The sequence below is a fragment of the Eschscholzia californica genome, unplaced genomic scaffold, assembly GCF_041429995.1.
Source record: "Eschscholzia californica isolate CP2 unplaced genomic scaffold, dmEscCali1.0.p SCAF_3, whole genome shotgun sequence".
NCBI classification, from domain to species: Eukaryota; Viridiplantae; Streptophyta; class Magnoliopsida; order Ranunculales; family Papaveraceae; genus Eschscholzia; species Eschscholzia californica.
The window spans coordinates 16,248,843-16,262,115 of NW_028238420.1; the positions used below are offsets into that span (position 1 = coordinate 16,248,843).

General features: G+C 38.5%; 1 long non-coding RNA gene across 1 annotated transcript in view; it reads right to left on the reverse strand.

The window, feature by feature from the left end:
- Positions 1-6,612: 6,612 nt before the first annotated feature.
- LOC147548714 (uncharacterized) overlaps positions 6,613-13,273 on the reverse strand; it is a 38,425-nt gene continuing 31,764 nt past the window's right edge. Inside the window, exon 2 of the long non-coding RNA XR_015237741.1 lies at positions 6,613-7,649. This is a non-coding gene — a long non-coding RNA (uncharacterized LOC147548714). The remainder of the gene's footprint in view (positions 7,650-13,273) is intronic.

The following is a 13,273-nucleotide window of genomic DNA, read 5'->3' on the forward strand; positions in this document are numbered from 1 at the left end:
TACGGCTCAGTAAGAGCTTAAGGGAATTACATACTTGACTAAAAGGAGAAAAGATTTTAGAGAGAGAAGAAGCACATGTTGCTGAGGATGTTGAAAGGGATCGGAGTCTTCTTTTAGACACTGATCTAGTTTAGAACTTAATATTGGCTGTTACGTTCTTCTAGAAATATCGAATGTTTTAAACATGTACTAAATTAACAAAAGGTTCTTGGAGAACCGAAATTGTTAACATTGATATTAACGGTTGGAATCAAAAGATTCAAATCCGTTAACTCTAGCATTGTCGCTTGGCTCTAGTTGACTTTAGATACATGCAGAAGCTCCAAGAATATGGACTTCCGAGTCTAAATGATTTGGAATCATAGGACACATGTAGATATTATCTTAAGGACCAAATGACAAAATCACCCTTTTCAGAAAGGCATAAAGACTAGTAATCTATTGGACTCATACTTGGTTATGGAGACCTATAAGATGACTTGAAGAGCTGACGGTAGCTACTTCAAACGAAGTAAAAAAATCACCTTGCCAAGAAAATTTAAGTCATTTGATTGGATTGGATTGGAGCGGAGTGGCTTCCCAACTCACTAAATGGAACACATCCGATGGATGGTGGGTCCAGCGGGAGTAATCGAACATTGTTAGACATTATTCGATCAATGATGTGTTTAGGTCAGTCTTTTGAATATCTTTTGGGATATATTCTGGAAACGGTTGTTTTCTCACTTAACCTACTCTGTCTAAAGCTAGAGCCTATGTAAAATAGTTTACAACGCACAAAATTAGCAAGTTTAGCGCAACTTTCTTTAGAAGAAATTTGGGCGTTCTCCACAACTAATCAGAGAACAAAGTTGTTGTTCCTCGTGATGGTATCCTCCTAATATTTGGATCGACGAAGAACAATTAGTTAAGGAGGATAAGTGGGAGAAAAGTACACAAGGAATACTTCGATAAAGAGCAACAAAACTGTTGAGAACAGTAAATCGTGGTTCCCGGAGGAAGATGAATAAAAGGTAAAGTTTGATAAACTCTAAATACCTACCGCACAAGACAAATTAGATTCGCAAGAGAACTATTAAGAAGTTGAAAGTGTATCAAACGAAAACATCTCAAAGAGTTGAGAATATATATTTCACTTGTTGTTCGCAACTCCTTTAGGTCGTAATGGCTTGTATATCTAACTCAGAAGATTGAGATCTTGCTGATAAAAGACAAGGAGTCATAAACCCGCGCAGAGCTATGACAGAACCTAACTCTGAAATTGGCTTAGAGTGAAAAGATCAAAATTGAATCCATATCTCATCAAGTTTGGAACTTGGAAATTTGGTTGATAGAGTAAAACCTATAGGACGCAAAATTAGTTTTCCAAAGGAAAAAACCGAGAAAGATGGAAACATTGATATTTCCCGAAAAATAGACGAGGAGATGAAGGTCACAGATTCATAGCATAAGACTATGAATGAGATCTTTACATCAGTCTAAGTTTAAGTCCATAAAGATCAAACTAACACGTGAACGTCAAAAACCATCTTCCTTAATGAACTTATGAAAAAAGGTGTGTACAGAACACAGTTTAAAAGGTTCGACTTTAAAATTTAGTAAAATACGAATTCTTTAGAAATCCTTCGGTTGATTGAAGCATGCAAGTAAGAGTTGGACTCTTCGATTCAACGAGGTAATTAAAAGATGTTTGATTCGTAGAGAATGAAGAAAATCTTGAACCTTTGGAATTTTAAGAAGGTACGTGGGAGTGACACGTTTTCAAGGTCCGGTATGTAGAGGGCATACTAAGATTAAGAACAACATTGAGACAATTTTAAGAAACTTACGATGACAAAATTCTTAAAAGTCCAATGCGAAAGACTCTAAAAGAGAAATTCGACCCAGGTCTCATGGTACAAAGCAAAGTAAAAATCAGAGTGTGAAAGGCCCTGATGAGCAAGTACGCAGAGAAAGATGTTTATGCCCAGAGCATGAAATCAATCATGTTAAACATGATTAGCATTCGCCTGAGACGTCTCAAATACTTAGAGTAGGATGAGATGTCACCATTCAAATCCAGATAAGGGATTCCTATATTTCTTGGTTTCAATAGGACTCCTTACGAGCGTTGTTTCTATCTACTATTATCTAAAAATAATCAAGTTATTAATGACTGGACGAAACCAAGAAATAACCCCTCACGTGCGAAATTATAGAAGATCTCCTTTAAGATCAAACAATTTCATCGAATTGAGTATGATTGTATGTGTGATAGCATCTACTATACCAGGAAAATCAATGAACCCAATTATTGCAATTGCTCAGGATACCGACCTCAACTAAAGAACATCTTGAAGAACTTAGGAAGTACTTAGGATGAGTTCTTGGTACAAAGTGGGAAGTAAAAGGTAATAGATGTCATACAATGCAAACTTCCAAACATGGAAAGATAGTAGGCTAGAAAAGATTCCAAGCTAGATACTGTTGCAAACTCTACAAACGAAAGAATAAATATTAAATCTTTAGAAGCTCTAATCCTAGTAAAGGAATACTAGAAATTATTAAAGAAAATTGAAGGAAGCGACCTTCGATTAATTGATAATCAACAAGGTTTACTCGGATTAGATCCGTTGTTAACTAAACTGTCACCTAAGACAAAGTATGAATGAAATCATATAAGGTCTAAGGCATGAGGTGCATTCTAGGAATAACCTTGACTAGTAAATTAAGTAAGTAAAGGAGTTTACGGAGGAGACTCAAATTTACAAACTTTTGTTATCATAAATAGTACTCCCTCCGTCTCAAATTAAGAGACCCAGACCTAAATTCCTACAAATTTTTCACATATTTTTTCTTCCACTTATACCCTCATTTGATGCTTAGATTAGTGAAATTCATCTTTTTGGTTAAATTCAAATTAAATTTTTTTACCAAAAATAAGTGAAAGAAATTTAGATTTTATATAATGATCAAATTATTTTTGGTAACAATCCAAATTGTTTATGCCTTTGTATGGTATTTTTGCTTCCAAATTGGATGTTATTTTTTCTTCCAAATTAGATTGTTACCGGAAATAAATGCTCGAGGAGAAATGTATAATATAGAGATAAAGGACAGTGTTGGAAATTTCATGGATTTTATATGATAAAAAAAGAAATGGGTCTTTTATTTTGAGACAAATCAAAAGGGAAAGTGGGCCTCTTAATTTGAGACGGAGGGAGTAGTTATTTATTTCTTCGTCTAAATTTGGTTTAGTATTTAAACAAAAGTTCGTTGATAATAAAATATTCCAAATAGGTTTGTTGGATATGTGATCTGATGATGAAACCTATTTAGTGAACTTGAAATTATTTCATTATCATCTCCCTAGTCCAGGTCATTATATAGACAACAATGACTTATGAAGACTAGCACTTGAGATTGACAATATAACGTTGTTTCCTGGGCTATGAAATAGGGTATTCAAGTCAACTACGTGGGTGTATGATTGGGAATATACACTAGATAACCCACAATGAGAGTACATCAATAGTGATGAACGTCAAATACCTCTCATTGACAAGATTAGAGTGATTCCTCAAAAATGAGTGCTTCACTCATCTTATGTAAGGAATGTCTGACTTTGGTTCCGTTAAACGCCGCATCGTAAAATGAGGTTATAAAGGCAGAAATTGGGTCAGGCATGATAGACATGAAGCTGAGTGGGAGTACAAGAATGGATTGTCTCATCCTATTAAGTTAGGAAAAGTATCTCAGTGCCACTTGATGAATAGCAACTGGAAATGCGTGGCCACGCTCGAATGGATTAAGTGATTAATCATTTGAATCGACTGTTGTAATCGGGATCAAAGAAGTCAGAAAAATATGACGTATTGGATGGGATGCAAATTGACACAGGAATCGAACATTGCACTTGTTCTAAGTACAAGAGGGAGACTAAAGGAGATGTCCTTGGATCAAATGCAATGCGACAAATTTGTCGGATAGGACAATTTATGAAGAAGATCATCAAGTCTGGACAATTTAGGGATTGTAGTGTTTAGCTATAAACTCACTACGACAGTCGAATCACGGGGGGATTCGCGGCTAACTTTGTCCGGATCCTACATCGGGTTACACCAAAGAGTGTCGACTTGATCGGAAAATATGACTAAAGGGGTGAGACATGTAAACATGGGTTAGGCCCAGAAATATATCCAAAAGGCCAAGCAAAAGGGCTAAGGAAAAGACAGTACGAAGGCCAAAATTAAGGAATTTGGGTTCGGGGCACTAAAGGCCCATTAATGGGGGTCAACCCAAAGGAAACTATATGCCGGTGCTAATGGTCTTACAAAAAGATCAAAACTGTAAAGTGCACATGAGACGATAAAAGAAAACAAGTCATCCCCAAACTTAGTGGGTGAACGGTCCACTAAGTAGGCATAAATACAAGGATCGACAACTAAGAAGACATCAAAAGGATCAACATACAAGTGGAGGGTCAACATATCAGTCGAGGCAAAAATCATCTGAAATCTTAGTGGATAGAACATCCACTATGTCCATAGACGTCTTCGGAAACACGTCTGAAATGTCCCAAAAGGGATCAACAACCGAGTCTGAAATCATGTGGAAAGTCAAAGTGGGCTCTAAGGGTAAGACAATAGGCTCGGGGACCAGGTCAAGGTCCATGGTTTCCTTAGGTAAATAATCTGACAAACTACCCAACATATCTCTAACTACCACGTCATCAATATCCTCAAAGGCATCCGGAGCCTCGCAGTCAATCATAATATCAGGCCTTCCTAGCATTGCATCTAAGACTGACTCCTTACAAGTGTCAAAAATCAGAAAGTTCAGAATCGTGTCATTCTCAAACTTGCTCTTAGAGACATCATCCTGAACAACGTCTGGTGTAGTCTTATCATAATGAGGCGATAAGGGTCGAGGTAAAGAAGGAACAAGGTCATCAATATGTTCGGGCTCTTAGGTTCTCTCAATAGATTCATCGACATTTAACTTAGCACTAGGGTTAGACGTATTACCCTCGTCATCGTACTTAGTACCTTCTTGAGTTTGGGGTGATGAAACCCCTTCCTCGTCGACGTATAACTGTGACTTAACCATCTTTAACTTGGACTCTATCATCTTTATCCGATCTGTTAAGGACTCAAAGTTCTGACGTAACTCATGCCTCATTTGAGTCTCTTCCTCTATAAATTGTGGCATCGTCTCACTATGGCGACTCTCAGACTCTGATTAAGGTCTATCTTCAAGACTCTTTTCATAATAAGACTCACATGTGTAAGTAAATGAAGACTCTTGATGATAACTCCCACCAAACATACTAGGATCATACCTGCCTCTAAAGTTAGTGGTCTCAGAAAAGTTTGGACTATAAGGTCTCTCATACATATTTGGTGTTGGACCATATCCATCACTAATCTGACCATCTCTATACATCTGTCGATATTCTCCTAAAGTCATACGACATCAATCCGGCTCTGGTCTATTCCCCTCACTAATCGGACTGTCTCTACACATCCGTTGGATTCTCCTAGGGTGATACCAGGTCAGCTAGGCTCGTCTTTACACATCTGTTGGTATTCTCATTAGGGCATACCAGGTCGGTTAGGCTCAACTAGCCTAATCCCCTCATTAATCCATCGATATTCTCTTAGGGTCATACCAGGTCGGTTAATGTGAACAATACGAGTAATCCAAGACAAGCAATAGGAATAGTAAAGAACAATCAAGAACAGTACACAGGGATTACGTGGTTCGGCTGGTGAGACCTACTCCACGGCGACAACGGCGCGATGATTTCCACTATGATAAGTAAACAAGTTTACACAAGAGATTCGTGAGATTGTGTCTTCCTGATATCTGATGGGCCTAGAAAGTTTCCTAAATAGGTCACCACCCGCAAGTATACGGGCGTCAAGTAATAGTTCCAGTAAGAACGGTTCGTTCCTCAGAGACTAAGTCAATCTATTCTAAGACTTGAAAAGAAATCGATTTTTCTTTGAAAATTGTTTTGGTGATAAAATATAAAATGCTGAATAAAAAATTAACTCAAATGGGGAGAAACCTAGGAATTTTAGATTCACCCATGAAATAATTAAAAAGACATTCAACAAACTAATCAAATACGTATTTCCTATCACCCAGACTTTAGGATATGAACTATCTAAAGTCCGGAAAGTATTTTCGTTAAAACAATCTTAACAATTTATGTATTCACCATTGTTATTAAATTCGTAACTATTCAACTATTACACATCAACAAATAAGCATAGACCATCAAGGAATTTAATTCAAGCATGATATATCAAATCACGAAGCATGAGTAATGAAGAATTCGTTTAAAAGTAATTATAAGTGTGAATAATGACATGAAGAACAATGGAACATTTGATTTGTTATGAGTATATCTCTAAAAACCTCCTCATGGGTTTCATCATCCTTCTAGATGGAGATTAGAAACTCATGTTTAAATTGATTAACATAAAGACATTGATTACAAAATGAGATAAAGAAAGAAATCACCCAAATTGTTATCTCTTCTTCCTGTTTGCTTTCAAATTCTAGTCTTTCCACTTTTGTTCTCTAAACAATTGTCTCTCCTCTCTCTCTATTTTATAAGATATGTAAAAGAAGAAAGAAGAAAGTGATTCAATAGATTTCCTATCTCTTTACATTTCTCTCTAAACAAAAATACATAATTGAGAAGATGAAGCTCTCTCCCTCTCTCTCTCTCTTTCTCTAAATATTTTTCTACTCAGCTCTCAAAAGAAGAAGGTGATTCAGAGTGAAAGGTTTCTGTTTTACTGCCCCAAAGATGAAATAATCAAACTCCCTGTTTCTCTGTTTGATTTATAGGAGAAAAGGAGAAGAAGATAAGTCCTCTGTTTCGGCTATCTCTACCTTCAAAATCTGATTTTCTGAAATTCTCTATCTCTGCCAATATTCTCTAAAGACCTCTACCATCTCTCTCTGTGATAAGATATCTCACAAAATACACTGTAAAAAAAATCTCTTTCCATTTGTAAAAGAAAAATCAATCTTCCCCTTTTCTTGATGTTCTTTGTATAGTTCTTTGTATAAATATATCCAACTTGCTCTTCTACTGTCTTGATAAGATTTTCCAAAAAAATCTAGTTGAACATCTCACTGTTTCTATAAGGAGAGAAATCCCATTCTGTTACCTTCCAACCGAGCTCTCAATGTAGAAGATCAATCTTCATCCTTAAAATCTCCAACCAAGCAAATCTCTCTCTTGGTTTATCTCTATTCAAAAATAAAATCTCACCCTCTTTTAGTAAGAAATCTTCCACCAATCTCATTTCTTTCTTTTCATTTTAATACCTCTTTAATCTCTTTCAAATCTTCACAACTAATCTCTAGCCATATCATTCTTAAAATATCTCTCTATCCTTATATCAATCTTTCCTTCCCTGTTGTAAGTTGAAAAATACCTTAAATGCCTTAATGGATAATGATAAATAAGAGAAAGAAGGGAATCTGGTGCTTGAGGGTCAATCGTGTATTGCTATGGTGGTTGTCGAGAGATGATTCCATGCATCGCGACAAATACAAAACAGTTTGACTTCATTATTCCCAACCGTCGGATTTATATAACACGAACTAGGAAGCTCTGTCTCGAAGTCCAACTTTGCCTCAGAGCACTGCTTCGCATACCAGCTCTGTCTCAATAAACAGCTCCGCTAATGGGTCCAAGCTTCGGTAGGTTGTACCGGGTTCGATACCAATCCATATTCGAGTAACTTCTAACAATTCTCCACCTTGACTTGGATATGCTCCTCTTGACTTAGATCTGCCACCATCATAGCTCAGCGCCTCTAAGCTATCGTCGCTCCAGCCCTGCTAGGGCTAACATTTGGAAATCCCAATCAAGTCTAAGCAATGCTTAAACTTGAAAGTTGTAACTGCCGTGGTCAGTATATCCGCTAGATTCTCTGCCGTAGAAACCTTTTTCATCGTGATCTTCCCTTGTTCAATCACGTCCTTGATAAAGTGATACTTGACGTCAATGTGTTTAATTCTCCCGTGATACATGTGATTTTTGGTCAAATGAATAGCAATCTGGTTGTCATAGTAGACCTCTATCACCTCCTGCTTCAGGCCCAAATCCTGAACTAAACCACTCAGCCATATTGCCTCCTTCACCGCCTCTGTTGCTGCCATGTACTCAGCTTCCGTTGTAGACATCGCTACCACCGATTGTAGCACAGCTCTCCAACTAATGGCACTCCCGCAGAGTGTGAACATATAGTCCATCAGCGACCTCTCCCTATCAAGATCTCCCGAAAAATCTGAATTTACAAATCCAACTACCGAACCAGAAGTGTCAGCCCTTCTGTCGTAAACCAAACCAAGCTCCGCAGTTCCTCCCAGATACCGCAGTATTCATTTCACAGCCTGCCAATGACCTCTCCCAGGTCTGCCCATGTATCTGCTTATTACACTAACATCATGTGAAATATCAGGCCTTGTGCACACCATAGCATACATAGTGTTACCTACTACTTTTGCATAAGGCAGCCGAGACATATACTCCGTCTCGTCATCAGTTGTTGGTGACAACTCCCCCGAAAGCTTGAAGTGTGCTGCCAATGGAGTACCGTCAGGTTTTGCCTCAGTCATATCAAAACGTTCCAACACCTTCTCGATGTACGTTTTCTAAGACAAGAACAGTTTCCCAGCAGATCTGTCTCTTCGTATCTCCATACCCAATATCTTCCTTGAGGCACCCAAGTCTTTCATCTCAAACTCACCCTTCAATTGCCCCTTTAACATGTGGGTTTCCGACTTATCCTTGCAAGCTATCAGCATGTCATCCACATAGAGGAGTAGATACACATAAGAACCATCCGATAGTTTCCTGTGGTATACACAACTATCATACCTGTTTCTGTCATAGCCGTTTTTGACCATAAACGTGTCAAAACGCTTATACCACTGCCTAGGAGACTGTTTCAGTCCATACAAAGACTTCTTCAGCAAACATACTTGGCCTTCTTTCCGAGAATCTCAAACCCCTCTGGCTGACGCATATAGATTTGTTCCTCCAGCTCTCCATGTAAGAACGCAGTCTTAAATCAAGCTGCTCCAATTCTATATCATACAAAACAACCATAGCAAGTATCACTCTAATAGAGCTATGTTTAAAACAGGAGAAAATACCTCATTGAAGTCTATTCCTTCTCGTTGTGTAAACTCCTTAGCTATTAACCGTTCTTTGTAACGTGCATCTTCCACCCATGGGATTCCTTCTTTCTTCTTGAAAACCCATTTGCTACCAAAAACCTTCTGACCCTTAGGCAGCTCGGCTAATTCCCAGACCTGGTTCATCCGAAGAGACTCAATCTCTTCATTCATGGCAAGAGACCACTGCCGTGAATCATCGATCCTCATAGCTTCTTCATAGGTGCATGGCTCACCTCCATCTATGCTTTCTCCCACACTAAGTGAAAATGCAACCATATCTGCCATCCCATACTTTTTCAGTGCCCAGATGTCTCTCCTTCCCCTGTTTCTCGCAACACTGTACTGAACCAGCTCTAGTTCAGCTTCCTCAGCTTGCTCATCTACCTGAGGCCGAACCTCTAACGGAGTGTCTATCTCAAACTTCACCTAATCCCTATGATCTTCCTGCTCCACCTGTTTACCAACACCCTCCCGAGCATCTACATGCGTTACCTTCTGAGTTACCATGGCTAACTCATCAAAAGTAACATCTCTACTTATGAGAAACTTCTTCGATTTTCCATCCAGATTCCACAATCGATACCCCTTAACTCCAGGCTCATACCCAAGAAATACACATTTCTTAGCCCTCGGATCAAGTTTACCTTCCTTAACATGTGCATAAGCCGAACAACCAAAGATCCTCAAGTTCTCATAATTACCAGGATAACCAGACCACACCTCATTAGGAGTTTTACACTATAGATGTATAGGGTGAAATATGAAGGATATATCAGTTCGGTCTGAAGGATATGTCCTTCCGAAGGAGTGTCCTTCGACCAAGATGACAATGCGATCAATTTGTCGATTAAGATAACGATGAATAAGTTATGAAGATCATCCAGTCCGGTCCAATTAGGGGTCGTAGTGCTTTGCTAGAAACCAACTACGATCGTCGGATTACTTAGGTAATTCGCGGCTAACATAGACCGGATCCTACAACGGGTTACACATAAGAGCGATAACTTGATCGGAGAGATTTGACTAGATGGGACTAGGCTAAAGATGGATTGGATCCAACTAAATTGGCCTAAAGGGTTCGAATAGAGATTCGGAACAAGATAGAAACAATGGGACATCAAAGGGAGTGCCCCTAAGCAAGGCTACTATGGCCGACCATGTAATGTCTTAAAGGTATAGTGGGCCGGCCATATAAAGCCTATAATGGGCTGATATGACCGGCCACACTAGGGGATGCCCTAATTAGGGTAAAACCCTAATTATGGAATCCAAAAGGACTAAAACTCCTCTATGCTTATCTTTTCTGAAGGAGACTTTTTTGGATTCCTTATTTGAGTATGACTCTACTAAGGTAATGCCTATAAATAGTCTCATTAGTAGTTCAGAAGAGGTGTAGAATTTTCTCAAGAATACACATCTCTCTCTCACAATATACAACTAGTGGAGAGAGGAGATTGTAGAGAAAAAACTCCCATTCGATCAATCTAGTCAAGGAGAAAGGTTCTTCTCAACCTTCTATTAAGTCCTAGCAAACATTAAAGAAGGGAGATCAAGTTAACCAACTCTGTGTCTCTACTAGAGGAGCGACGATTGAAGCTCTCGATCTTCACACACGAATTGGAATGGTTCGAGGGATATCAAGTTTATCTCTCTTCTAGTTCATTGTTTAGTTCATATATAATCGATCCTGATAATCTAGTGTTAACATAAAGATGTTGAGATTCCGCTTGGAACACTAGATTTAATGTATTAGATATGCATGAAACCCTACAGTGGCATCACGAGCCGGTTACATGAAACTAACTTTGACTAGTCGAATTAGAACTTGATTGATTAGATAATTTCATGTTTGACATAGAATTAATTAGTTTAGAACTAATCGGATAGAAAGAAATCGAATTTTGAAAAACGTTTTCGAAATGATGATTAAAAAAGGTTGATTTTTTGAAAAAGGGTTTTCAAACGGTGCTGTTTTTTATGGATTTCCATCAAAGACAGCAGCTATAGCAACTAGGAACATGAAGAAAACAGTAAAAAAACAAGTTTTTAGGAGGAAGAAGGGGTCTTTCCCAGGCCGGCAGGCCGGACAGACGTGGACGCGTCCGGCCAGTCGCGTGCGCTGGCACGTCTCCCAGTCCGTCTCGGATTAGGAATCTAAGAATATCTCGGACGCGTCCCAGTCCGACTTGGATCTAATGCGATTTTTCAAAATCAGTTTCATTCATTTATCAAAACCAATATTCATATTCAATTCATTATCTTATCAAACACGGAAGTGGAACAACCAATAGCCATATCACTCACAAAGCAGAGGGATTCCCAATCAATGTCACCTCCCAGACGAGCGGTCAGGAGTACGTCCCTGAGCCTCGAACTGGAGGCACGAGCACCAATGGCCAGCAAGTGAAACACTCTACTCCCACAGGTCTCATGACTAGTGTCGCCCACCTCACCGGTCTCACACGGGTCACACCCGTGTCCACATGTCCTCCTACCCTCAATGGCTACATGTCCGTAGGTTGACATAATCCGCAGTCGGGTACATACAAGAAAATCCCAAGTAGTTTGCAATCACAGTAAAAACAGTTCGAAAGCATTTCTCATATTGCAGGAAACCATTCAACCATATTTCAGTTCATCACATAAATCGAGTTTCATGCTACCTAAACTCTAGTTATAATGGCGCATATATAACTATAGAATCTAGCATATTCATTATCTATAAAATCATGCTGGATAAAGGATTCAGAACCCCTACCTCAGTCCTTGCATCACCAAAGAACTCCCGCCTACCAGACGACCAAATTCCTCCTCATTCGCATACTCTGGGATAAGGAAGAATAACCAAAACCGAATAGAAACATTAGGTTCTTCGATAAGAACCTTTGTAAATAAAAAGAATCATAAAAACAAAACCATGAAAACTTAAAAGAAAATTTGCTAACTTCGGAAGACTTCAAGTATCTATCGAATCAATATCAATCTCTAACTTCGTACCTATGTCTCATGAGTATCAGAAATGCATACGAACCAACCAACCGACATCCCATAAACTCCATTTCTCATTTTAGAGTCTCTATAAGCTGACAAATCATATAATGAACCCTATAGTATAAATCTATAACTGAAATTGTCCATTTATATGAAATATGACAAAATTCGGGTAACCATCTCTATTCCAATTCATTCTAAAACTGGTCCAAATAAGAAATTCGACCACTAAAATAATTCGGCAGCACCCCGTCTATATTTGGACACCCCGAAATAGTCTACAATCTCGTAAACATGTTTCTGAACACAAACCAATCGAAAAAATTGAATAACAATCGTCTAAATAGCTCCAAATTTTGATCCCAAATGAAATTAGTATAACTATACAGTTATCGATATAACCATCAATAAAACCATCAAATTTGGACGAAATGGAAAATTTCAAACCGCTAACTATGTACAACAAGTCGAATATAATTACTTGGAAGAAGTTTCATGAAATTCCGACTAATATTCGCGAGGAAATCGACGACAAAAGTTCGACCATAAACCACTCATTTTCTCTCATCTCTAGGCTCTATGTGTGTTTCCAAATTGAAATGAAATAAGTGACCTTACTGTTAAAGAATGAGTTATAAAAGGGAAGGTGGGTTTTGAGTTTAAATGAGAAGTGGGCTCCACATTTAATATAAAAGAAATATAAACTATGCCCCCTTCCAACACGTCTCCCAGCTGCATGCACGGTAAAAGTGGTTGGGATTCATTTTAAGCCCATGCCACAAGTCGCTATATAAGGTGGGCAGAATTACGTAGTTCTTTTTAAGTCCCTGAGTTCTGTCTACATTACAAAATACCCCCTAAATTGTCATCTTTGCTGATTTAGCCCCTCTTTAGCCTTGACCCAATTGTCAAATAGTCCCTCAACTAACCTTAAAAACATGGGATGTTACAGTATGTTTCGAGCTACCTTTGTTTGGATGGACGAGCGAAGATTCGCCAAAGCATCGGCATGTCCGTTTTCAGTTCTGGGTACCTGTTCATACTTAACCTCGTGGAAATATTTTTCCATTTCCTTGACACGTTCCATGTA